The 27,398-nt window shown below is 41.1% G+C and overlaps 2 protein-coding genes across 3 annotated transcripts in view; one reads left to right on the plus strand and one right to left on the minus strand.

Annotated features, from left to right (window-relative positions):
- LOC123763843 (zinc finger protein 271) overlaps nucleotides 1-27,398 on the minus strand; it is a 463,457-nt gene that overhangs the window by 96,907 nt on the left and 339,152 nt on the right. The gene's annotated exons all lie outside the window — the stretch shown is intronic.
- LOC123763832 (uncharacterized) overlaps nucleotides 1-27,398 on the plus strand; it is a 98,125-nt gene that overhangs the window by 68,799 nt on the left and 1,928 nt on the right. Inside the window, exon 2 of one of the 2 annotated variants that reach the window (XR_011231241.1) lies at nucleotides 27,082-27,117. The exons of the other annotated variant lie outside the window; for it this stretch is intronic. The gene's annotated coding sequence lies outside the window, so the exon portion shown is untranslated. The remainder of the gene's footprint in view (nucleotides 1-27,081; nucleotides 27,118-27,398) is intronic. 2 annotated transcript variants of the gene reach the window in all.

Consider the following 27,398-nt stretch of genomic DNA (forward strand, 5'->3'; position numbering starts at 1 on the left):
TGGAAAGATGTAATAGGACCCATTATCACCACACCAGAAATAAATATCTCTTTGATATCCCCAGATTCAAACTTAATTTGTGTAAACACTCTATGCAAATAAAGGGACCCAGTCTATGGAACTTAGAGGTAACTATCTTACAGGTAACTATCCACAGTCTCTGTATCTAAATAAGTCTATGTGGGTGGGGATGAGGACAGATTGACTAGTTTAGCAGTTACCAGGGAGGATGTGATTAAACAATTAGAAAAACTAAAACCAAACAAATCCCCAGGGCCGGATGAAGTGTTTGCCAGGGTGCTTAAAGAATGCAAAGAGGAGGTTTCCGAGCCACTGTCTACCATATTTAATAAATCAATAGAGTCAGGCAGAGTGCCAGAGTCATGGAAAGTAGCTAATGTGGTACCAATTTTTAAGAAAGGAGATAGATCACTTGCGTCAAACTATCGGCCAATTAGAGTAACGTCCATTGTGGGAAAGTTACTTGAATCAATAATTGCAAATACAATTCGTCTCCATCTTGAAAAACATAAATTAATAAATGAGTCGCAACATGGTTTTACGAATGGCCGTTCATGTTTAACAAATTTGCTAACTTTTTATTCCAGCATAGTTGAGGCAGTTGATAGTGGTAAGGATTGTGATGTTGTGTACCTTGACTTTAGCAAAGCTTTTGATACAGTGCCACATGAAAGACTAATTAAAAAAATAGAAGCTCATGGTATTGGGGGTGCTATATTAACTTGGATTAGGGCATGGCTATTCCAAAGGAAACAGAGAGTTAGTATAAATGGGGTTATGTCAGAGTGGGATAATGTTGTTAGTGGAGTACCTCAGGGCTCTGTCCTGGGACCTCTGTTGTTTATAATATATATAAATGATTTAGATTCAGGTTTGAGTAGCAACATTTGCAAATTTGCCGATGATACGAAAATCGGTAGGGAAATTAATTCGGAGGAGGACTCGCTATCACTTCAAGTTGATCTAGATAGGGTTTTGAAATGGTCAAAGGATTGGCAAATGCAGTTTAATGCTGATAAATGTAAAGTTCTTAGGCTAGGTAATAATGATAGAGTTACAAGATACGAGCTAGATGGTGTTGAGATTGCGAAAGGGATCTGGGAGTTATGATTAGTAAGAATTTAAAACAAAAGGATCAATGCATGACTGTTCGTAATAAGGCGAATAGGACACTGGGATTTATTAATCGAAGCGTTAGTAACAAGACACCTGGTGTGGTTCTTAAGCTATATCTTGCTCTGGTTATAGGCCCCATTTAGATTATGCAGTTCAGTTTTGGTCGCCGTACTATAGAATGGATATAAATTCACTTGAACGTGTCCAACGTAGGATGACTAAGTTAATTCCCCAAATAAGAAATCTTTCATATGAAGAAAGATTAAGAAATTGAAGGGACGACGACGTTTCGGTCATGCTGGTCATGCGACGTTTGGCCTGCTGCAGTTCTCATTACTACTATCCCCTACACCTGACTTTCCTCCTCAGCTCTCTCTTGCCTATTTAATGCCTGTCCCTACCTCCTCATCACAATCGACTTGAGAATGGTCCAGGACGGACCGAAACGTCGTCGTCCCTTCAATTTCTAGTGTGTGGTCTGGTCAAAATACTTCAGCCACGTTATTGTGACTCATCGCCTGCAAGAAAGATTAACAAAGCTTAAGTTGCATTCACTGGAAAGGCGAAGAGTTAGGGGTGACATGATAGAGGTTTACAAGTGGATGAATGGACATAACAGGGGGGATATTAATAGGGTATTAAAAATGTCAACACAAGACAAAACACGAAACAATGGGTATAAATTGAATAAGTTTAGATTTAGGAAAGACTTGGGTAAATACTGGTTCAGTAACAGGGTTGTTGATTTGTGGAACCAATTGCCGCGTAACGTGGTGGATGTGGGGACCCTCGATTGTTTCAAGCGCGGGTTGGACAAGTATATGAGTGGGATTGGGTGGTTATAGATAGGAGCTGCCTCGTATGGGCCAATAGGCCTTCTGCAGTTACCTTTGTTCTTATGTTCACATGTTCTAAAGCCTATTAATTCCACTGACGTCAATGAGATAATCCTTTCCCTTAAAACCAAGTCTAGTGCCCTTGAGGAGATACCAACTTTAATTTACAAAAAAACCTCCAGAACTTTAGCCCCTGCTATTGCATTGCTCTTCAACAAGTCACTTGAACTCCAAATCTTTCCAGATATCCTAAAAAAAACCGAGAGTTACCCCTGTACACAAATGTGGTGATCTCACAGATGTTAACAACTACAGACCTATATCAATCCTGCCTAACTTGTCAAAAAAAATTGAAAAACTAATCTACAATCAGCTTTACTCTTATCTAGCCAAACACAATATACAATTAGCTCTTGCCAATATGGTTTCAGACCGAAAAATAAGCACTAACGATGCACTTATTAGTATGCTTAACTTGATTCACTAACCTCCTTTAGTGAAGGATTTGGTGAGTCTGGTTGGAGCTCTGAGAACAGAGATGGATTCCCTGCGGGAGGAGGTACGACGGCTGAGACTTCGGGAGGAAACGAAAGAGGAGGCCAGTGTTGACGGGACCTCAGTAAGAAGGACTGACGGGACCAGTATTAAGAAGACCTCGTCTTGGCAAGTTGTGAAAGACAGCTGGGGTCTTAAGAAGACCTTGGCAAAACCGACAACTAATAGCCTACACCTATACAATACAATACAATTTTATTTAGGTAAGGTACATACATACAATAAATTTTTACAAGGATTGGTTGACTTATAGGTAGAGCTAGTACATACAATGCCTAAAGCCACTATTACGCAAAGCGTTTCGCGCGTTTCGGGCATGATAAACTTAAATGACAAGCTTAATACTAATTGAGCATAATGAGTAGAATGAAAACATAGATGAAAAAGCAGCACAAATACAATTATGTCGACAAACAGCGCTCTTTAAAGAAAAAACAGACATTGGTTGATAATAGAAGGGTAAGGTAGGTTACAGGGAATTTATTAGGTATAGCTTCGCTTTTAACTTAAACTGGTTGAGAGAGGTACAGTCTTTAACATGGTTGGGAAGGTCATTCCACATTCTGGGCCCCTTGATTTGTAGAGCATTTCTAGTTTGATTAAGTCGTACTCTAGGAATATCAAAACTGTATTTATTTCTGGTGTGGTGCTCATGGGTTCTGTTACAACCTTCTATGAAGCTTTTGAGATCAGGATTGGCATTATAGTTTAGCGTTTTATATATGTATAATACACATGAGAGAATGTGCAGTGACTTAATGTCTAACATATTCAGAGATTTGAGGACTAAGAGGAGGACCTAAGGACTTTTAACGCATTTGACGTATTAGAGGACGAGTGCTGTGTTGAACCTGTTGTTCAACGAGGAGGCAAAGACAAAGCAACAAGGAGCATTGAAGCGCAGGTCCCTCAAACTGCTCGAAAGGAAAAGGGAGAAATGAAGCGAATTTTGGTTGTGGGAGATTCCCAGGTGAGGTATTTACAAAACAAAAGGATCAATGCATAAATGTTCGTAATAAGGCAAATCGGACACTTGGATTTATTAATCGCAGCGTTAGTAACAAGACACCTGGTGTGGTTCTCAAGCTATATCTTGCTCTAGTTAGGCCCCATTTAGATTATGCAGTTCAGTTTTGGTCGCCATATTATAGAATGGATATAAATTCACTTGAACGTGTCCAGCGTAGGATGACTAAATTAATTCCCCAAATTAGAAATCTTTGATATGATGAAAGATTAACAATGCTTAAGTTGCATTCACTGGAAAGGCGAAGAGTTAGGGGTGACATGATAGAGGTTTACAAGGAGGTGAATGGACATAACAAAGGGGATATTAATAGGGTATTAAAAGTATCAACACAAGACAGAACACGAAACAATGGGTATAAATTGGATAAGTTTAGATTTAGGAAAGACTTGGGTAAATACTGGTTCAGTAACAGGGTTGTTGATTTGTGGAACCAATTACCGCGTAACGTGCTGGAGGTGGGGTCCCTCGATTGAGATAGAGGTATGGGAATTGATTTGGAGGAAGGAGGTAATAAAAGTATGTGTTTGTGGGAGAAAGGAATTGGCAAAACGACCAGGGAAAGAGAAGGTCCGCAAAATAACAATTCACTTAGGGTATATTACACTAACAGTAGAAGTCTAAGAAATAAAATTAACGAATTAAATGCTCTTGTCTGCACAGAAAAAATAGATATTATTGCACTTACCGAAACGTGGATGAATGTAGAAAATAGAGAACTATTAGCTGAATATCAAATATATGGATTTAAACTATTTCACACAGATAGATATATTAGACGAGGAGGTGGAGTAGCCATATATGTTAGGGACAATTTGAAATGTAGTCTCAAAGAGGGAATCAAAACAGAGCCACACACAGAAACTATTTGGATTGAATTAAACGAAAAAGCTAATAATATTATAATAGGAGTAATATATAGGCCACCAAATTTAGACAGAATGGAAGCAAAGCATCTATGGGATGAAATATCTAGAGCATCTAGATCTAACAGTATTTATGTCATGGGTGACTTTAATTTTAGCGGAATAAACTGGTTGAACAAAACAGGGAATAGTGAAGCAGAAGATTTTCTAGAATTAATTGACGATTGCTTTCTTACGCAACACATTAAGGAACCAACACGGGAAAATAATATTTTAGATTTAGTGTTAACTAACAAGGAAACGCAAATTAATGACATCGAAATAGGGAGTGAGCTAGGGAGCAGTGATCACAAAGAAATCAGATTTAGCATAGAATGGAATAGACCAGTAGGAGAAAATTCTGTTAAAGTGCCAGATTTTCGAAAAGCTGATTTTAATAGCCTAAGAAATTTTTTGGGTCAAATTGATTGGAAAGTCTTGGGTATGGGGTGTGGGCCGGTCTTGGAGCGAGACATGAACCCAGCGATAGGTGACTTAAATGGGGATTTCGATGTGGATTCAATATATAACTTATTTAAGAATATTCTAAACAAAGCACAGGAACGTAGTATACCATACAAATTGAATAGATCGAATACTAATGACCCAAAGTGGATAACAAAGAATTTGAAGAACCTTATAGGTAATAAGAGAGCTTGGTACAAAAGGATTAAAAATGGGGAGGTCACTTTAGAACAGGAATTCGTACAACTGGTTAGAAATGTTAAAAAAGAGATAAGGAAAGCAAAAAGAAACTATGAGGTTCGCATAGCAGGGCAAGCAAAGACAAATCCTAAAGGGTTTTTTCAGTTATATCGTACTAAGACTAGGGAAAGGATAGGTCCATTAAAAACTGAGACAGGTCAAATAACAGATAGTGATGAAGAGATGAGTAGTATTTTTAATAAATATTTTGTATCTGTATTTACTAAAGAGGAACTTAACAATATGCCTTCAGCCGAACAAGTCTATGTGGGTGGGGATGAGGACAGGTTGACGAGTTTAGCAGTTACCAGGGAGGATGTTCTTAAACAAATAGTAAAACTCAAACCAAACAAATCCCCAGGGCCGGATGAAGTGTTTGCCAGGGTGCTTAAAGAATGCAAAGAGGAGCTTTGTGACCCACTGTCAAACATATTTAATAAATCAATAGAGTCAGGCAGAGTGCCGGAGTTTTGGAAAGTTGCTAATGTGATACCAGTTTTTAAGAAAGGAGATAGATCACTTGCGTCTAACTATCGACCAATTAGCCTAACGTCTATTGTGGGAAAGTTACTCGAATCTATAATAGCAAATAAAATTCGTCTTCATCTTGAAAAACATAAATTAATAATTGAGTCGCAACATGGTTTTATCAATGGCCGTTCATGTTTAACAAATTTGTTATCTTTTTATTCTAGCATTGTTGAGGCAGTTGATAGTGGTAAGGATTGCGATGTTGTATACCTTGACTTTAGCAAAGCTTTTGATACAGTGCCACATGAAAGACTGATTAAAAAGATAGAGTCTCATGGTATTGGGGGTGCTATATTAAGCTGGATTAGGGCATGGCTATACCAAAGGAAACAGAGAGTTAGTATAAATGGAATCAAGTCAGAGTGGGAAAATGTTGTAAGTGGAGTGCCTCAAGGCTCTGTCCTGGGACCTCTGTTGTTTATAATATATATAAATGATTTAGATTCAGGTTTGAGTAGCAACATTTGCAAATTTGCCGATGATACGAAAATCGGTAGGGAAATTAATTCGGAGGAGGACTCACTATCACTTCAAGTTGATCTAGATAGGGTTTTGAAATGGTCAAAGGATTGGCAGATGCAGTTTAATGCTGATAAATGTAAAGTTCTGAGGTTAGGTAATGATGATAGAGTTACAAGATACGAGCTAGATGGTGTTGTGATTGCGAAGTCGGATTGCGAAAGGGATCTGGGAGTTATGATTAGTAAGAATTTAAAACAAAAGGATCAATGCATAAATGTTCGTAATAAGGCAAATCGGACACTTGGATTTATTAATCGCAGCGTTAGTAACAAGACACCTGGTGTGGTTCTCAAGCTATATCTTGCTCTAGTTAGGCCCCATTTAGATTATGCAGTTCAGTTTTGGTCGCCATATTATAGAATGGATATAAATTCACTTGAACGTGTCCAGCGTAGGATGACTAAGTTAATTCCCCAAATTAGAAATCTTTCATATGAAGAAAGATTAACAAAGCTTAAGTTGCATTCACTGGAAAGGCGAAGAGTTAGGGGTGACATGATAGAGGTTTACAAGTGGATGAATGGACATAACCGGGGGGATATTAATAGGGTATTAAAAGTATCAACACAGGACAGAACACGAAACAATGGGTATAAATTGGATAAGTTTAGATTTAGGAAAGACTTGGGTAAATACTGGTTCAGTAACAGGGTTGTTGATTTGTGGAACCAATTGCCGCGTAACATTGTGGAGGTGGGGTCCCTCGATTGTTTCAAGCACGGGTTGGACAAGTATATGAGTGGGACTGGGTGGTTATAGAATAGGAGCTGCCTCGCATGGGCCAATAGGCCTTCTGCAGTTACCTTTGTTCTTATGTTCTTATGTTCTTATTGTTTCAAGCGCGGGTTGGACAAGTATATGAGTGGGATTGGGTGGTTATAAATATGAGCTGCCTCGTGTGGGCCAATAGGCCTTCTGCAGTTGCCTTTGTTCTTATGTTCTTCCAAGAAAGGGAGTGGGAAATGAATGGATGTCGAGGGCAATTGCTGTCAATTGCCGTCTGGAAAGATATTGCAAATCAAATGCAATATCTTTCATAGACAACTGGGAACACTTCTATGTAGTGAAAGACAGGGGTCTTAAGATAGTGAAAGACAGGGGTCTTAAGAAGACCTTGACAAGGCCGCCTACAGACGCCCTAAGGACGGCAAATTCATTTGCCGTGTTGGAGGACGAGTGCTGTAGTGCGCCTGCAGCGAGGAACGGCGGAGCGCAGGCCCCTCAGGCTGCTCAGAAAGTTAGGTACCGAAGCGAATTTTGGTTGTGGGAGATTCCCAGGTGAGGTATATAGACAGAACGTTTTGTGCCAGAGATAGGGGGAACAGATTAAGGGTTTGCTATCCGGGAGCTGGAATTGGTGATATTGTTGAAAACATGAATGATATTATGATGGAAAATGGGAACAAACCCATTATTTGTATTAGTGCAGGGGGTAATGATGTTGGGCGAGTTAGGAGTCAGGAACTAATACAGAGATTTAGGACAGCCATTGAATTAGTTAGGAGCAAGGGAGGAATCCCGATCATATGTGGCATTCTTCCAAGAAAGGGAGTGGGAAATGAATGGATGTCAAGGGCACTTGGTGTCAATTGCCGGCTGGAAAGATATTGCAAATCAAATGCAATATCTTTCATAGACAACTGGGAATTCGCTTCTATGGAAGAAGTGAAATGTATGCTCGTGATGGAGTGCATCTATCGAGGGCTGGGGTTGTTGCTGTTGCGAACTCGTTGGAACCAGAGGTTAGAGGTGTTTGTTTGGGTTTAAACTGTTAGTAGATAGTGGTATGGGAATTGATTTGGAGGAAGGAGGTAATAAAAGTATGTGTTCGTGGGAGAAAAGAATTGGCAAAATGATCAGGGAAAGAAAAGGGCCTCAAAATAACAATTCACTTAGGATATATTACACTAACAGTAGAAGTCTAAGAAATAAAATTAATGAATTAAATGCTCTTGTCTGCACAGAAAAAATAGATATTATTGCACTTACCGAAACGTGGATGAACGTAGAAAATAGAGAACTATTAGCTGAATATCAGATAAATGGATTTAAACTATTTCACACAGATAGATATATTAGACGAGGAGGGGGAGTAGCCATATATGTTAGGGACAATTTGAAATGTAGTCTCAAAGAGGGAATCAAAACTGAGCCACACACAGAAACTATTTGGATAGAATTAAACGAAAAAGCAAATAATATTATAATAGGAGTTATATATAGGCCACCAAATTTAGACAGAATGGAAGCAAAGCATCTATGGAATGAAACTTCGGGAAAGTTACTCGAATCTATAATAGCAAATAAAATTCGTCTTCATCTTGAAAAACATAAATTAATAATTGAGTCGCAACATGGTTTTATAAATGGCCGTTCATGTTTAACAAATTTGTTATCTTTTTATTCTAGCATTGTTGAGGCAGTTGATAGTGGTAAGGATTGTGATGTTGTGTACCTTGACTTTAGCAAAGCTTTTGATACAGTGCCACATGAAAGACTGATTAAAAAGTTAGAGTCTCATGGTATTGGGGGTGCTATATTAAGCTGGATTAGGGCATGGCTATACCAAAGGAAACAGAGAGTTAGTATAAATGGAGTCAAGTCAGAGTGGGAAAATGTTGTAAGTGGGGTGCTGTTGTTTATAATATATATAAATGATTTAGATTCAGGTTTGAGTAGCAACATTTGCAAATTTGCCGATGATACGAAAATCGGTAGGGAAATTAATTCGGAGGAGGACTCACTATCACTTCAAGTTGATCTAGATAGGGTTTTGAAATGGTCGAAGGATTGGCAGATGCAGTTTAATGCTGATAAATGTAAAGTTCTGAGGTTAGGTAATGATGATAGGGTTACAAGATACGAGCTAGATGGTGTTGAGATTGCGAAGTCGAATTGCGAAAGGGATCTGGGAGTTATGATTAGTAAGAATTTAAAACAAAAGGATCAATGCATAAATGTTCGTAATAAGGCAAATCGGACACTTGGATTTATTAATCGCAGCGTTAGTAACAAGACACCTGGTGTGGTTCTCAAGCTATATCTTGCTCTAGTTAGGCCCCATTTAGATTATGCAGTTCAGTTTTGGTCGCCATATTATAGAATGTATATAAATTCACTTGAACGTGTCCAGCGTAGGAAGACTAAGTTAATTCCTCAAATTAGAAATCTTTCATATGAAGAAAGATTGACAAAGCTTAAGTTGCATTCACTGGAAAGGCGAAGAGTTAGGGGTGACATGATAGAGGTTTACAAGTGGGTGAATGGACATAACAAAGGGGATATTAATAGGGTATTAAAAGTATCAACACAAGACAGAACACGAAACAATGGGTATAAATTGGATAAGTTTAGATTTAGGAAAGACTTGGGTAAATACTGGTTCAGTAACAGGGTTGTTGATTTGTGGAACCAATTGCCGCGTAAAATTGTGGAGGTGGGGTCCCTCGATTGTTTCAAGCGCGGGTTGGACATGTATATGAGTGAGATTGGGTGGTTATAAATAGGACCTGCCTCGTATGGGCCAACTGGCCTTCTGCAGTTGCCTTTGTTCTTATGTTCTTATGAAATATCTAGAGCATCTAGATCTAACAGTATTTATGTCATGGGTGACTTTAATTTTAGTGGAATAAACTGGTTGAACAAAACAGGGAATAGTGAAGCAGAAGATTTTCTAGAATTAATTGACGATTGCTTTCTTACGCAACACATTAAGGAACCAACGCGGGAAAATAATATTTTAGATTTAGTGTTAACTAACAGGGAAACACAAATTAATGACATTGAAATAGGGAGTGAGCTAGGGAACAGTGATCACAAAGTAATCAGATTTAGCATAGAATGGAATAGACCTGTAGGAGAAAATTCTGTTAAAGTGCCAGATTTTCGAAAAGCTGATTTTAATAGCCTAAGAAATTTTTTGGGTCAAATAGATTGGAAAGTCTTGGGTATGGGGTGTGGGCCGGTCTTGGAGCGAGATAGAACCCAGCGATAGGTGACGTAAAAAGGGATTTCGATGTGGATTTAATATATAACTTATTTAAGAATATTCTAAACAAAGCACAGGAACGTAGGATACCATACAAATTGAATAGGTCGAATACTAATGACCCAAAGTGGATAACAAATAATTTAAAGAACCTTATAGGTAAAAAGAGAGCTTGGTACAAAAGGATTAAGAATGGGGAAGTCAGGTTAGAACAGGAATTCATACAACTGGTTAGAAATGTTAAAAAAGAGATTAGGAAAGCAAAAAGAAACTAAGAAGTTCGCATAGCAGAGCAAGCAAAGTCAAATCCTAAAGGGTTTTTTCAGTTATATCGAACTAAGACTAGGGAAAGGATAGGTCCATTAAAATCTGAGACAGGTCAAATAACGGATAATGACAAGGAGATGAGTAGTATTTTTAACAAATATTTTATATCTGTATTTACTAAAGAAGAACTTAACAATATGCCTTCAGCCGAACAAGTCTATGTGGGTGGGGATGAGGACAGGTTGACTAGTTTAGCAGTTACCAGGGAGGATGTAATTAAACAATTAGAAAAACTAAAACCAAACAAATCCCCAGGGCCGGATGAAGTGTTTGCCAGGGTGCTTAAAGAATGCAAAGAGGAGCTTTCCGAGCCACTGTCTACCATATATAATAAATCAATAGAGTTAGGCAGAGTGCCAGAGTCATGGAAGGTAGCTAATGTGGTTCCAATTTTTAAGAAAGGAGATAGATCACTTGCGTCAAACTATCGGCCAATTAGCCTAACGTCTATTGTGGGAAAGTTACTTGAATTAATAATTGCAAATACAATTCGTCTCCATCTTGAAAAACATAAATTAATAAATGAGTCGCAACATGGTTTTACAAATGGCCGTTCATGTTTAACAAATTTGCTATCTTTTTATTCCAGCATAGTTGAGGCAGTTGATAGTGGTAAGGATTGTGATGTTGTGTACCTTGACTTTAGCAAAGCTTTTGATACAGTGCCACATGAAAGACTAATTAAAAAAATAGAAGCTCATGGTATTGGGGGTGCTATATTAACTTGGATTAGGGCATGGCTATTCCAAAGGAAACAGAGTTAGTATACCTGGTGACTCTAGTGGGAGCCCTGAGGACAGAGTTGGACTCTCTGCGGGAGGAGGTGCGTCAGCTTAAAAAACAACGAGAAGTAACGAAGGAGGAGACCAGCAGTAAAGGGACCTCGTCTTGGAGAGTTGCGAAAGACAGGGGCCTTAAGAAGACTTTGATAAAGCCGCCTTCAAACGCCATAGCAACTTCAAATTCATTTGACGTTTTGGAGGACGAGTGCTGTGGAGAGACTGTGGATCGCGCAAAAGGGAAAGCAACGAAGAGAAAGGAAGCGCAGGCCCCTCAGAAAGTAAAGGAAGTACCTAAGCAAACATTAGTTGTGGGAGATTCCCAGATAAGGTATTTGGATAGAACGTTTTGTGCTAGAGATAGGGGGAACAGGTTAAGGGTTTGCTATCCCGGAGCTGGCATTGGTGATATTATAAACAACATGAATGATATTATGGCTGGTAATGGGAACAATCCCATTATTTGCATTAGCGTGGGAGGAAATGATGTTGGTCGAGTCAGGAGTGAGGAACTGATTCAGAGGTATAAAACAGCCATAGAGTTAGTTAGGAGCAAGGGAGGAATCCCGATCATATGTGGCATTCTTCCAAGAAAGGGAGTGGGAAATGAATGGATATCGAGGGCACTTGGTGTCAATTGCCGGCTGGAAAGATATTGCAAATCAAATGCAATATCTTTCATAGACAACTGGGAACACTTCTATGGAAGAAATGAAATGTATGCTCGTGATGGGGTGCATCTATCGAGAGCTGGGGTTGTTGCTGTTGCGAACTCGCTAGAAGAAGTGGTTAGAGGTGTTTGTTTGGGTTTAAACTGTTAGTAGATAGAGGTATGGGAATTGATTTGGAGGAAGGAGGTAATAAAAGTATGTGTTTGTGGGAGAAAGGAATTGGCAAAACGATCAGGGAAAGAGAAGGTCCGCAAAATAACAATTCACTTAGGGTATATTACACTAACAGTAGAAGTCTAAGAAATAAAATTAACGAATTAAATGCTCTTGTCTGCACAGAAAAAATAGATATTATTGCACTTACCGAAACGTGGATGAATGTAGAAAATAGAGAACTATTAGCTGAATATCAAATATATGGATTTAAACTATTTCACACAGATAGATATATTAGACGAGGAGGTGGAGTAGCCATATATGTTAGGGACAATTTGAAATGTAGTCTCAAAGAGGGAATCAAAACAGAGCCACACACAGAAACTATTTGGATTGAATTAAACGAAAAAGCTAATAATATTATAATAGGAGTAATATATAGGCCACCAAATTTAGACAGAATGGAAGCAAAGCATCTATGGGATGAAATATCTAGAGCATCTAGATCTAACAGTATTTATGTCATGGGTGACTTTAATTTTAGCGGAATAAACTGGTTGAACAAAACAGGGAATAGTGAAGCAGAAGATTTTCTAGAATTAATTGACGATTGCTTTCTTACGCAACACATTAAGGAACCAACACGGGAAAATAATATTTTAGATTTAGTGTTAACTAACAGGGAAACGCAAATTAATGACATCGAAATAGGGAGTGAGCTAGGGAGCAGTGATCACAAAGAAATCAGATTTAGCATAGAATGGAATAGACCAGTAGGAGAAAATTCTGTTAAAGTGCCAGATTTTCGAAAAGCTGATTTTAATAGCCTAAGAAATTTTTTGGGTCAAATTGATTGGAAAGGCTTGGGTATGGGGTGTGGGCCGGTCTTGGAGCGAGACATGAACTCAGCGATAGGTGACTTAAATGGGGATTTCGATGTGGATTCAATATATAACTTATTTAAGAATATTCTAAACAAAGCACAGGAACGTAGTATACCATACAAATTGAATAGATCGAATACTAATGTCCCAAAGTGGATAACAAAGAATTTGAAGAACCTTATAGGTAAAAAGAGAGCTTGGTACAAAAGGATTAAAAATGGGGAGGTCACTTTAGAACAGGAATTCGTACAACTGGTTAGAAATGTTAAAAAAGAGATAAGGAAAGCAAAAAGAAACTATGAAGTTCGCATAGCAGGGCAAGCAAAGACAAATCCTAAAGGGTTTTTTCAGTTATATCGTACTAAGACTAGGGAAAGGATAGGTCCATTAAAAACTGAGACAGGTCAAATAACAGATAGTGATGAAGAGATGAGTAGTATTTTTAATAAATATTTTGTATCTGTATTTACTAAAGAGGAACTTAACAATATGCCTTCAGCCGAACAAGTCTATGTGGGTGGGGACGAGGACAGGTTGACGAGTTTAACAGTTACCAGGGAGGATGTTCTTAAACAAATAGTAAAACTCAAACCAAACAAATCCCCAGGGCCGGATGAAGTGTTTGCCAGGGTGCTTAAAGAATGCAAAGAGGAGCTTTGTGACCCACTGTCAACCATATTTAATAAATCAATAGAGTCAGGCAGAGTGCCGGAGTTTTGGAAAGTTGCTAATGTGATACCAGTTTTTAAGAAAGGAGATAGATCACTTGCGTCTAACTATCGACCAATTAGCCTAACGTCTATTGTGGGAAAGTTACTCGAATCTATAATAGCAAATAAAATTCGTCTTCATCTTGAAAAACATAAATTAATAATTGAGTCGCAACATGGTTTTATAAATGGCCGTTCATGTTTAACAAATTTGTTATCTTTTTATTCTAGCATTGTTGAGGCAGTTGATAGTGGTAAGGATTGCGATGTTGTATACCTTGACTTTAGCAAAGCTTTTGATACAGTGCCACATGAAAGACTGATTAAAAAGATAGAGTCTCATGGTATTGGGGGTGCTATATTAAGCTGGATTAGGGCATGGCTATACCAAAGGAAACAGAGAGTTAGTATAAATGGAATCAAGTCAGAGTGGGAAAATGTTGTAAGTGGAGTGCCTCAAGGCTCTGTCCTGGGACCTCTGTTGTTTATAATATATATAAATGATTTAGATTCAGGTTTGAGTAGCAACATTTGCAAATTTGCCGATGATACGAAAATCGGTAGGGAAATTAATTCGGAGGAGGACTCACTATCACTTCAAGTTGATCTAGATAGGGTTTTGAAATGGTCAAAGGATTGGCAGATGCAGTTTAATGCTGATAAATGTAAAGTTCTGAGGTTAGGTAATGATGATAGAGTTACAAGATACGAGCTAGATGGTGTTGTGATTGCGAAGTCGGATTGCGAAAGGGATCTGGGAGTTATGATTAGTAAGAATTTAAAACAAAAGGATCAATGCATAAATGTTCGTAATAAGGCAAATCGGACACTTGGATTTATTAATCGCAGCGTTAGTAACAAGACACCTGGTGTGGTTCTCAAGCTATATCTTGCTCTAGTTAGGCCCCATTTAGATTATGCAGTTCAGTTTTGGTCGCCATATTATAGAATGGATATAAATTCACTTGAACGTGTCCAGCGTAGGATGACTAAGTTAATTCCCCAAATTAGAAATCTTTCATATGAAGAAAGATTAACAAAGCTTAAGTTGCATTCACTGGAAAGGCGAAGAGTTAGGGGTGACATGATAGAGGTTTACAAGTGGATGAATGGACATAACCGGGGGGATATTAATAGGGTATTAAAAGTATCAACACAGGACAGAACACGAAACAATGGGTATAAATTGGATAAGTTTAGATTTAGGAAAGACTTGGGTAAATACTGGTTCAGTAACAGGGTTGTTGATTTGTGGAACCAATTGCCGCGTAACATTGTGGAGGTGGGGTCCCTCGATTGTTTCAAGCACGGGTTGGACAAGTATATGAGTGGGATTGGGTGGTTATAGAATAGGAGCTGCCTCGCATGGGCCAATAGGCCTTCTGCAGTTACCTTTGTTCTTATGTTCTTATGTTCTTATAAATTAGTCAGAGTGGGATAATGTTGTCAGTGGAGTACCTCAGGGCTCTGTCCTGGGACCTCTGTTGTTTATAATATATATAAATGATTTAGATTCAGGTTTGAGTAGCAACATTTGCAAATTTGCCGATGATACGAAAATCGGTAGGGAAATTAATTCGGAGGAGGACTCACTATCACTTCAAGTTGATCTAGATAGGGTTTTGAAATGGTCAAAGGATTGGCAAATGCAGTTTAATGCTGATAAATGTAAAGTTCTGAGGCTAGGTAATGATGATAGAGTTACAAGATACGAGCTAGATGGTGTTGAGATTGCGAAGTCGGATTGCGAAAGGGATCTGGGAGTTATAATTAGTAAGAATTTAAAACAAAAGGATCAATGCATGAATGTTCGTAATAAGGCGAATAGGACACTGGGATTTATTAATCGAAGCGTTAGTAACAAGACATCTGGTGTGGTTCTTAAGCTATTTCTTGCTCTGGTTAGGCCCCATTTAGATTATGCAGTTCAGTTTTGTTCGCCGTATTATAGAATGGATATAAATTCACTTGAACGTGTCCAACGTAGGATGACTAAGTTAATTCCCCAAATTAGAAATCTTTCATATGAAGAAAGATTAACAAAGCTTAAGTTGCATTCACTGGAAAGGCGAAGAGTTAGGGGTGACATGATAGAGGTTTACAAGTGGATGAATGGACATAACAGGGGGGATATTAATAGGGTATTAAAAATATCAACACAAGACAGAACACGAAACAATGGGTATAAATTGGATAAGTTTAGATTTAGGAAAGACTTGGGTAAATACTGGTTCAGTAACAGGGTTGTTGATTTGTGGAACCAATTACCGCGTAACGTGCTGGAGGTGGTGTCCCTCGATTGTTTCAAGCGCGGGTTGGACAAGTATATGAGTGGGATTGGGTGGTTATAAATATGAGCTGCCTCGTATGGGCCAATAGGCCTTCTGCAGTTGGCTTTGTTCTTATGGAAGAAATGAAATGTATGCTCGTGATGGGGAACGCATCTATCGAGAGCTGGGGTTGATGTTGTTGCGAACTCATTGGAAGAAGTGGTTAGAGGTGTTTGTTTGGGTTTAAACTGTTAATAGATAGTGGTATGGGAATTGATTTGGAGGAAGGAGGTAATAAAAATATGTGTTTGTGGGAGAAAGCAATTGGCAAAATGATCAGGGAAAGAGAACGGCCTCAAAATAACAATTCACTTAGGGTATATTACACTAACAGTAGAAGTCTAAGAAATAAAATTAACGAATTAAATGCTCTTGTCTGCACAGAAAAAATAGATATTATTGCACTTACCGAAACGTGGATGAATGTAGAAAATAGAGAACTATTAGCTGAATATCAAATAAATGGATTTAAACTATTTCACACAGATAGATATATTAGACGAGGAGGTGGAGTAGCCATATATGTTAGGGACAATTTGAAATGTAGTCTCAAAGAGGGAATCAAAACTGAGCTACACACAGAAACTATTTGGATAGAATTAAACGAAAAAGCAAATAATATTATAATAGGAGTTATATATAGGCCACCAAATTTAGACAGAATGGAAGCAAAGCATCTATGGGATGAAATATCTAAGGCATCTAGATCTAACAGTATTTATGTCATGGGTGACTTTAATTTTAGTGGAATTAACTGGTTGAACAAAACAGGGAATAGTGAAGCAGAAGATTTTCTAGAATTAATTGACGATTGCTTTCTTACGCAACACATTAAGGAATCAACACGGGAAAATAATATTTTAGATTTAGTGTTAACTAACAGGGAAACACAAATTAATGACATCGAAATAGGGAGTGAGCTAGGGAACAGTGATCACAAAGAAATCAGATTTAGCATAGAATGGAATAGACCTGTAGAAGGAAATTCTGTTAAAGTGCCAGATTTTCGAAAAGCTGATTTTAGTAGCCTAAGAAATTTTTTGGGTCAAATTGATTGGAAAGTCTTGGGTATGGTGTGTGGGCCGGTCTTGGAGCGAGACATGAACCCAGCGATAGGTGACGTATATGGGGTTTTCGATGTGCATTCAATATATAACTTATTTAAGAATATTCTAAACAAAGCACAGGAACGTTGTATACCATACAAATTGAATAGATTGAATACTAATGACCCAAAGTGGATAACATAGAATTTGAAGAACCTTATAGGTAAAAAGAGAGCTTAAAATACAAAATGATTAAAAATGGGGAGGTCACTTTAGAACAGGAATTCGTACAACTGGTTAGAAATGTTAAAAAAGAGATAAGGAAAGCAAAAGGAAACAATGAAGTTCGCATAGCAGGGCAGGCAAAGACAAATCCTATATATATAAAGGTTTTTTTCAGTTATATCGTACTAAGACTAGGGAAAGGATAGGTCCATTACAAACTGAGACAGGTCAAATAACAGATAGTGATGAAGAGATGAGTAGTATTTTAATAAATATTTTGTATCTGTATTTACTAAAGAGGAACTTAACAATATGCCTTCAGCCGAACAAGTCTATGTGGGTGGGGATGAGGACAGGTTGACGAGTTTAGCAGTTACCAGGGAGGATGTTCTTAAACAAATAGTAAAACTCAAACCAAACAAATCCCCAGGGCCGGATGAAGTGTTTGCCAGGGTGCTTAAAGAATGCAAAGAGGAGCTTTCCGAGCCACTGTCTACCATATTTAATAAATCAATAGAGTCAGGCAGAGTGCCAGAGTTTTGGAAAGTTGCTAATGTGATACCAGTTTTTAAGAAAGGAGATAGATCACTTGCGTCTAACTATCGACCAATTAGCCTAACGTCTATTGTAGGAAAGTTACTCGAATCTATAATAGCAAATAAAATTCGTCATCATCTTGAAAAACATAAATTAATAATTGAGTCGCAACATGGTTTTATAAATGGCCGTTCATTTTTAACAAATTTGTTATCTTTTTATTCTAGCATAGTTGAGGCAGTTGATAGTGGTAAGGATTGTGATGTTGTGTACCTTGACTTTAGCAAAGCTTTTGATACAGTGCCACATGAAAGACTGATTAAAAAGATAGAGTCTCATGGTATTGGGGGTGCTATATTAAGCTGGATTAGGGCATGGCTATACCAAAGGAAACAGAGAGTTAGTATAAATGGAGTAAGTCAGAGTGGGAAAATGTTGTAAGTGGAGTGCCTCAAGGCTCTGTTTCTCGACCTCTGTTGTTTATAATATATATATATATATATTTTTTTTTTTTTTTTGAGATATATACAAGAGTTGTTACATTCTTGTACAGCCACTAGTACGCGTAGCGTTTCGGGCAGGTCCCTAGAATACGATCCACTGCCGCGAAGAATCGTTTTTTCATCCAAGTACACATTTTACTGTTGCGTTAAACAGAGGCTACAGTTAAGGAATTGCGCCCAGTAAATCCTCCCCGGCCAGGATACGAACCCATGACATAGCGCTCGCGGAACGCCAGGCGAGTGTCTTACCACTACACCACGGAGACTGCATATAAATGATTTAGCTTCAGGTTTGAGTAGCATCATTTGCAAATTTGCCGATGATACGAAAATCGGTAGGGAAATTAATTCGGAGGAGGACTCACTATCACTTCAAGTTGATCTAGATAGGGTTTTGAAATGGTCAAAGGATTGGCAAATGCAGTTTAATGCTGATAAATGTAAAGTTCTTAGGCTAGGTAATAATGATAGAGTTACAAGATACGAGCTAGATGGTGTTGAGATTGCGAAAGGGATCTGGGAGTTATGATTAGTAAGAATTTAAAACAAAAGGATCAATGCATAAATGTTCGTAAAAAGGCAAATCGGACACTTGGATTTATTAATCGCAGCGTTAGTAACAAGACACCTGGTGTGGTTCTCAAGCTATATCTTGCTCTAGTTAGGCCCCATTTAGATTATGGGGCCTATTCAGTTTCAGTTTTGGTCGCCATATTATAGAATGGATATAAATTCACTTGAACGTGTCCAACGTAGGAAGACTAAGTTAATTCCCCAAATTAGAAATCTTTCATATGAAGAAAGATTAACAAAGCTTAAGTTGCATTCACTGGAAAGGCGAAGAGTTAGGGGTGACATGATAGAGGTTTACAAGTGGGTGAATGGACATAACAAAGGGGATATTAATAGGGTATTTAAAGTATCAACACAAGACAGAACACGAAACAATGGGTATAAATTGGATAAGTTTAGATTTAGGAAAGACTTGGGTAAATACTGGTTCAATAACAGGGTTGTTGATTTGTGGAACCAATTGCCGCGTAACATTGTGGAGGTGGGGTCCCTCGATTGTTTCAAGCGCGGGTTGGACAAGTATGAGTGGGATTGGGTGGTTATAAATAGGAGCTGCCTCGTATGGGCCAACTAGGCCTTCTGCAGTTGCCTTTGTTCTTATGTTCTTATTTATACAGCTCTTGATAAAAATGAGTTCCCTGTTGGGTTATTTGTGGACCTGCGTAAGGCTTTTGACACTGTCAACCACCAAAACCTTCTTCTTAAATTACATCATTATGGAGTCAGAGGTCACTCCCTGCAATACCTCAAATCCTACCTGTAAATCCTACTGACAGGCTCCAGTATGTTTCTGTGAATAATTCAATTTCTCCCACCCTACCCATCAACATTGGTGTTCCCCAGGGCAGCATACTTGGCCCTGTTCCTCTTTCTCATCTACATTAATGACCTTCCAAATGCCTCCCAACACCTCAAACCAATTCTATTTGCTGACGACACAACCTTCATTTACTCCAGTCCTGACCCCCTTGCTCTAAATGCCACAGTAAATACTGAGCTAAATAAAGTCCATCTTTGGCTAACTGCCAACAAACTCACCCTTAACATTGACAAAACTTTTTATATTCTGTTTGGCAATAAATCCTCTAATCAAATAAATCTCAAAATAAACAATACCCAAATTTGTAACAAATTAGATGGCTTCTTTCTAAGATCAGATATTATGTACCTCGCCCTGCCCTGGTTATACTCTCTATTACTCCCTTATCTATCCATATCTCAACTATGGTATTTGTGCTTGGGGTTCTACTACCCAAAATCATTTACGTCCTCTAATTACTCAACACAAAGCTGCTATTAGGACAATATCCAACTCTGCCCCCAGACATCACTCGGTACCCCTACTCAAATCTCTGAATATGTTAGATATTAAGTCACTGCACATTCTCTCATGTGTATTATACATATATAAAACGCTGAACTGTAATGCCAATCCTGACCTCAAAAGCTTCATAGAAGGTTGTAACAGAACCCATGAGCACCACACCAGAAATAAATACAGTTTTGATATTCCTAGAGTACGACTTAATCAAACTAGAAATGCTCTACAAATCAAGGGACCCAGAATGTGGAATGACCTTCCCAACCATGTTAAAGACTGTACCTCTCTCAACCAGTTTAAAATAAAAACGAAGCTATACCTAATAAATTCCCTGTAACCTACCTTACCCCTCCTATTGTCAACCAATGTCAGTTTTTTTAAATGGCGCTGTTTGTCGACAGAATTGTATTTGTGCTGCTTTTTCAGCCATGTTCCCCCCTTTTTTATCTCTTTTTTTATTTGTTCTAAACTCATTGTATTCTTTATGCTCAATTCAGTATTAAGCTTTAGTCATTTATGTTTTTCATGCCCGAAACGCTTTGCGTAATAGTGGCTTTAGGCATTGTATGTACTAGCCCCTATCTATAAATCCATCACTCTTTGTAAAATCTCTTGTATGTATGTACCTTACCTAAATAACCATTTGATTTGATTAGATTTGAACTTACTCCCTATTGAATTGAAAAGCTGTCCAACTTTTGCATCATTCAAAAACAATACTAAAAAGTACCCAATTTCATCTTCATAGTTTTTTACCTTTTGCTTTAAAACTGCACTGTATCAATTGCTACCCAATTTCCCAATCTTTATGTACCCAATCTGAACATCTTTATCATTGCTGTCTTCTTATATGTTACTGTCAATCTGCTGTATGGTGTCTATTAATGGCCACTGCCTTTTGAACGAAAGGCGGTGGAGTTTCTGATGGGAAGGAAGAGACAATTGCGCATCGCGTTCCGCAAGGCGCGGTGCGGCCAGCCTGGGTGGCATAAAAAGTGCGGGAAGTCAGGTCTCGAGATCGTTTCGAGTACTGCGACGGTCGGGTGGAAGTGAGGGAGAGCCCCTCTCTGCCTCAGAATTTATATGGCCCCAGACTTCCCGTGCATCTCTCGTCATCCAGTGATACATAAAACAATTCAACCCAGCCTAGAGAACATAAAAAAACATCATCACCAAAAAACTCTCACATCTCAACAAAGCCTACCTACACCAGAGAATAGCTGAAGGTTCGCCATCTGCAACATGGTATCTTCAGGCAACCAAATTAGAAAGGTTAAATATCCCAAAAGGAATCCACAGGGAAATAGCAGTTAGGCTATATAGACTACGTCTAGGTTACAGATGCAACTGGGAGATTGGTGAACCCCGACAGAGAGAGTGCATCTTCTGCCAAACTGTCACAGAAAAGCCATTACTTCACTATCTTCTGGAATGTGAAGCAACCAATGACCTTAGAAGAGCTTTTAAGAGTTCCTGAATCATGCAGTGGCCACCCTGAAGCCATCAACACAGCCACTCGCCTGGTCAACAAAGGTGTCCAGCAGCTGGACACCCTCATAAAGACTGTGAAGCAGTATCCTCCCCCACGATAACAGCTTGATGGTTAAATGCAACCTCAGAACACTGGGAAAAAAAAAATTGTACCACTTACGGGCTATTCATGCCCGTGCCACCTCTTGGGTGGCTTAATCTTTATTATCATCATCATCACCGTGCATCTGCGCGGGGCGCACTGGGCAACTGTTTCTTTGTCCCCCTCTTCAGAAATATCTCCGATTTGTATTTCAAATCAGAGGCCATTTTCTGACCAGGGGGAAAAAGACTCAGGCCGAATGGGCTTAAATTTTTTATTAGTAAATTAAATTCTGCAGAACATGTAAATAATATAAGTAGGAATTAACAAATGTAACATGTCCATGTCTGAGGACTAATTAACTTAAAATGTACCCCCGTAGTAGTAAGCATATCGTAGTGACATGGCAAACACGTTCTGCAGAAACCCAATGGCAGACGAAATGTAATTAGAACTAGGTATAACAGTCAGGACACAAAGGGGAAATAAAGTGTATAGACACATAACACTTAACTGGAGCCCGACCAAGACATAATGGGAAATCCTAGAATTAACAGGCGGGCAGAAAATACCTAGTGACCTGGGGAAAAACTGATATGACAAATGGGAGAAGTTTTTCCCAGGGCGTGAGGCCGGCCGCCAAGGAATAAGAAGTGTTTCCTGACTCTTACTAGCACCTAGACTGGGCAAAGGATTAGCTGCGGACAGCGGGACACTTGGGGACCAGCGCTGCACCCCCACCGCAGGCCAGCTGGCCGGACCCCCCCCCCCCCGAAGGGCGAGGCCCGCTGGCCGCAAGGAGGCCTCAGAGTGGCAGAGCAACAACGTCCCGGACGTAGTCAGCTGGGGGTTCCAGCTGTCAGCTGGGGGTTCCAGCTGGCAGCTGGACCCGCCATTATTTCCGTTGGCGAGCCCGTCAGGAGAGCCGAGTGGCCCTGCCAATTCTAAAGGTAAGAGGGCGTGGTCGGCTGAAGGCGAGCCTAGTTCTGCGAGGGCGGCGCGAATTAATCGCCCTGAAGAAGTGATGCCTGTTCACTGGGGCACGGGCCGGGTAGAACTTGCCGGGGGGCGCTCGCTGGACTAGGGTATGCGTGCGTCCTGCACTGTGCTTGTAGGATCCGAAAATTGTTGATTCCTGACCATGTAAACGATACCTGGTCCAGTCGGAGCGTGTGTCGATTTTTTGTCGCGTAGATCACCTCCCCCTGGCTGAAAGATATGAGGCAGTAAGAGTGGGCAGAAGCGGCATGCAGTGTTATCGTGACAGGCAAGAGCACAGACGAGAGGTAAACCCTAGCTGAATCAATATGGAGGAGACGAAAAACGGGGGGAGGGGGCCCAGCAGCAGGAATTAAGAGATTCCTTAATTAACAATCCTGGATGAATAAGAGTTTTCCGAATAACTATACTGTAGCAATGAAGGGGGCTAACAATTCTAAGAATCTTCCAGCAAACGGGAGGGGGGAAGTACCTTTGCTAGGAGCAAAGGTGGGAGACAGCCAGTAGGAGAACAGCAAGGAAGCAAAAAGCAACTATAAACAGGGATAATACGAAACACTATAAATCTTGATAATATAAACAATGCATATACCAAGAACGGGTATATACAACAAAGCAATATATACATAAACAATAAAATGGAATAAGAACCAATTCTTAAAGCCAAATCTGTAACATGCTTGTGTCCTAAGCGGATGTAGAATGTGAGCGGGGAACATTACCCTTGGTCTCCATCCCTCACTCCCTCTCCCGACCCGGTCCACGATCCACGAAGCAGCTCCACGCTCAGCACCACGCCTCATCGACACGTGGGCCAGTATCCTTACCGCTTCTCCATTCTGCTTTACTGTGTACACGAGATTTCTCAAGCAAATGGACCCCATCCCTGCTACTATGGTCCCAGATCTGACGTTCTCTGATCCTTTGGGGCCTTCGACATCCCAGGCCGGTACCGCAGGGTTCCCCTGCCCTACCCAGCAAACCTTAAGGTAAGAGAGTTTCCTGTTCAAGTTAGTCAGGACTACCCCCAGTGCTGGCGTGTGTTTGCGCCGTCCCTCGCGGCCCGTTCGTGCCGCTTTAGCTAGTTCCCTAGGGCCTTCCACCTGCTTGCCTCCCTGGGGTTGCAGGCGCACCTCCAGGTCGGGGCTGGTGTGCTGGTTATCTGTGGCGACTTCATGTGGCCAGGTTTCGGTGGTCCTGTGCCCTGGGGCCCGGCCCTATTGAATGCTCGGTGGACCATTCGTCCCAGGTGTGCCCTCCCCGGTTTGCTGTGCCCCTAGGCTTGCCCTAGGGGCCATGTTTCGCCCGCAGCATTGTGTTGTGAGGGCCCTCTCCACCTCGTGGCCCCAACCCAGGGAACCAGGGGTATTCTCTTGCACCATCGGTCTGTGTCAGGTTCGGTTAAAGGCAGTGTGTCCTGTGGAGGCAGGAATGTACTAGATGATCCTTAAGTGACTTTCCTCGTCTCCAGGCCAGCATTGGAGGTGTTTGGGCAAACCTAGGCCAAGAAGGGTGGTCCCCATAGGTGTTTCTCAGCCAGTTCCAGATGTCAGTCAGGGCATTATGGAGAGGGCTTGCTAGGCCGTTAAAATACAGCGATGGGAGGATCCATCTCGACTGAGGGTCTGGAGTGGGGGCCTGTATGAGGAGCTCTGACCTCGTCTTCAGGTCTAGTTTGTTTTTAGCCGTTGCTATTACTCGTTCTGGGTCTCCTCTGGCTGAGAACATGTCCCAGAGGTCTAGAAGTTGAGTAGAAAGTGTGTCTTCAAGGCTGTTTATCCTCTTCAAACGTAGACCTAAGGAGTAGGGTAGGGAGTTCTTCAAGGAGGAGGGGTGACTGGAGTCGTATCGTAGATACGTGTGCAGGTTCGTGGGCTTGTAGTAGGCCTTCGTGTGAAGGAGCCTGTCCTCACTGCCAATGAACACTGTCGTATCCAGGAAGTTTATCTCTGTTTTACTCTGCTCCAAGGTGAACTTTAGATTTTCGTGGGCTGTATTTGTCCAGGCATAGAAAGACTGGAGGAGTGTGTCTTGTCCAGTCATTATACCGAAAATATCATCAATATAACGGAAGTACACGTCTGGTTTATCTGGGCGGAGTGCTCTCTGGTGCTCAAAGGCCACGTGAGCAAAGATTTCCGCTATAGCCACACTACTTGATGCTCCAATTGCCGTTCCCTTTACTTGTCTGTACGCTGCTGAATCGAAGGATAGAATTGTATCCCTCATGACATGCAGAATCGCTTCCTCCAGGAGAGCCCTTGATGGGGGCCTCCAAACTCCTGCGTCTCTGAGGGGCTGGCGTATGAGGTGTTTATGGTCGTCGAAGTACGTCGAGACCAATCTCGCTGCCTCCCGTTGGGGGATGCTTGGGTAGAGGGAGACTATGTCAAGGGAGAACAGGGTCGTGTTCTCTGGGACGGGTCCTCTGCTTGCATTCAAATCCCTCAGTTTCAGCAAAAGATCAGTTGTGTCTTTCAGACGTTCATCTAAAAGATCTCCTTCTGTGGTCTGGCATCGCCCTCTGTGGTGGCGCCACGTGGCTGGTTTCCGGGGTTCTGAGCCCTGGGGCCCCAAGCCCGGTAGGCGGCGCCCACGTGGCTTGGAGCTCGGTGGAGCACTCGCCCCAGGGATGCCCTTCGTTTCCTTCCCTCGTCCCAGGCGTTTTTCCCTGGAACCCGGTTTGTTGCGCCTTCTAGGCTTGGCTCCTAGGAGCCAGGGTTCGTGATGCGCTTGGCCGTGCGTGACCTGGCCAGGCTCCCCTGCGAGCGTCCTGGCGTCACCCTGGTGGCGACGCCTCCTGGCCGGGTTTTTTAGTTGTCTTTGTCCCTAGGGCCCGACCCTAGGGGCCCATGCCAAGGTCGGCATCACCCATGTGGCATGGCGCTCCGAGGAGCGCTTGCCTTGGGCTGTGTTACGCTTCCTTCCTGTCCTTCTCCCTTCTCGCCCTCGGGCAGGAGACGCCCTTGTGGCGGCGGTGCCCCGGTGGGTAGGCCCAAAACTTTCTTGTTAATGGCTGCCTTGTGTCAGCCGGTGTCGTCCAGCATGTTCTTCTTCAGACGTTGTCTGGACGGTGATGCCCTGCTTGTTCGTCCCAGTTGTTTGTCCGTCCGGTGTTGCTCGTTTTCTCCTGTAACTAGGCGTTTTGTCTGGCTGGTGTAGCTCAGCTCGTTCGCTCAGACGTTTGTCTGGCTGGTGTAGCCCAGCTCGTTCGTCCCAGACGTTTGTCTGGCTGGTGTAGCCCAGCTTGTTCGCCCCAGACGTTTGTCTGGCTGGAGTAGCCCAGCTTCGTTCGCCCCAGACGTTTGTCTGGCTGGTGTAGCCCAGCTCGTTCGCCTCAGACGTTTGTCTGGCTGGTGTAGCCCAGCTCGTTCGCTCCAGACGTTTGTCTGGCTGGTGTAGCCCAGCTCGTTCGTCCCAGACGTTTGTCTGGCTGGTGTAGCCCAGCTTGTTCGCCCCAGACGTTTGTCTGGGCGGTGGAGCCCGGCTTGTTCGTACCCAGTCGTCTGGGATGGCCGGTGTATCCCGGCTTGTTCGTACCTAGTCGTTTGGGCTGGCCGGTGTATCCCGGTTTGTTCGTCCCCAGATGTTTGCTGGCCCGGTGTCCCACGTTATGTTCGCCCCAGCAGTTTGGCCTGACCGGCGTAGACCAGCCTGTTTGTTTCATGACGTCTCGTCCACTCGGTGTAGCCGCCTGTTGTTCCCGCACGTACACGTTCCCTCCTGTTTCCCTGTCCTGTCCTACTCCAGCGCAGGCGCATGCCGTCGAGCGGTCTGTCCGCTTGGGTGGGCTATGTTATGTTATTTTCTTTTATTTAAGTTTCTAAATTAATTTATTGCATTGTTCAGCTTACAGTTATGCCTTGTATTTACTTACTATTCCTCTTGCAGCGTTAATGCAGTGTCCATTGCTGTGGAATACTCAACTAATTTTGTTTCACTTTTGAGAATATTATTGCTTTAGGCTAGCCATTCTCCCTTGATTAGTACTGTTTTAATAACCATTCCATCCCTTGAACATTACAGTTTTACGCTATCCAAACCATACCATGCACATTACTGTTTAACCTACCATCCTATCCCTTGATTTATCCCGCTTTAAGCTACCAAATCTTCCCATGATTACCACTGTTTCTTTTATTTGTTCAGCTTATATGCAAGTACATTATATTACGGTCTTATTCTATTATTAGAATATAATATTCCCCTCCCGTTCTCACTGTTCTGTTCTACTCCTCCAGGGTAGGCGCATGCCGTAGAGCGGTCTGTCGGCTTGGGTGAGCTACGCCATGTTATCATTTATTTAAGTTTCCCTAAATTCATTTATTACTTTGTTCAGCTTTCAGTTATGCCTTGTATTTACTTACTAATCCTGTTGCAGCGTTAAGGCAGTGTCCATTGCTGTGGGATACGCAAATAATTTTGTTTTACACTTTTGAGACTATTATTGTTTTAATCTAGACCAACTATTCCATGAATAAGTGCTGTTTAATTAACCAATCTATCCCATGAACATTACAGTTTTAATCTATCCAAACTATACCATGCATATATTACT

Source organism: Procambarus clarkii, chromosome 5, assembly GCF_040958095.1.
Source record: "Procambarus clarkii isolate CNS0578487 chromosome 5, FALCON_Pclarkii_2.0, whole genome shotgun sequence".
Lineage (NCBI taxonomy): Eukaryota > Metazoa > Arthropoda > Malacostraca > Decapoda > Cambaridae > Procambarus > Procambarus clarkii.